Genomic DNA, 515 nt, shown 5'->3' with positions numbered 1-515 from the left:
GGGCACGAATAAGAAGGTTCTGCTGAAAGATTCCCATTGCATCAACTGTGGTAGCTTCAAATTTCTAACTAAATACATTTGTGCAGACATGAACTCGCTCTGTAGTTGCTTCGGTCTTGCTTGGGTCATACACCTGGAGATGGATGGCGAATGATCAAGATGGTGCTTATGTAGTTTGATATGTCCGTAATGAGCGTCGTATGATCTATGTAAGCAAAAGATGCTGGCAGCAAGACTCGTACTGATGTTTGTGTTGGGAGATTGGCAGCCAGGTTATTTTAGTCCAGATCGTCTATCAGTACATCAGAGTTCTAGTTTTTATCTGTATGAGTGGATGAGTTAGTTAATATTTTCTATTAAGATTCTTCTCATGAGTTCATCTATAATGCCTGCCAAATTGTGGATGAGCTGGTGTGGTTCAGTTTCTTGAGCATGTTGGCTTTTGAACTCTAGATCAAAACCACCCAGGAACTATGCACCGTAGTGCAAAGCTAGCAAGCAAGCACACAGCCTAA

At 41.7% G+C, this 515-nt stretch overlaps 1 protein-coding gene across 1 annotated transcript in view; it reads left to right on the top strand.

The window, feature by feature from the left end:
* The window catches only part of LOC123155628 (uncharacterized), a 2359-nt gene extending 2063 nt beyond the window's left edge, over window positions 1-296 (top strand). Inside the window, exon 2 of the mRNA XM_044573772.1 lies at window positions 87-296. The gene's annotated coding sequence lies outside the window, so the exon portion shown is untranslated. The remainder of the gene's footprint in view (window positions 1-86) is intronic.
* The last annotated feature ends 219 nt before the right edge of the window (window positions 297-515 follow it).

Source organism: Triticum aestivum, chromosome 7B (assembly GCF_018294505.1).
Source record: "Triticum aestivum cultivar Chinese Spring chromosome 7B, IWGSC CS RefSeq v2.1, whole genome shotgun sequence".
Taxonomy (NCBI): domain Eukaryota; kingdom Viridiplantae; phylum Streptophyta; class Magnoliopsida; order Poales; family Poaceae; genus Triticum; species Triticum aestivum.
This window is presented reverse-complemented; position numbering and strand designations above follow the sequence as displayed.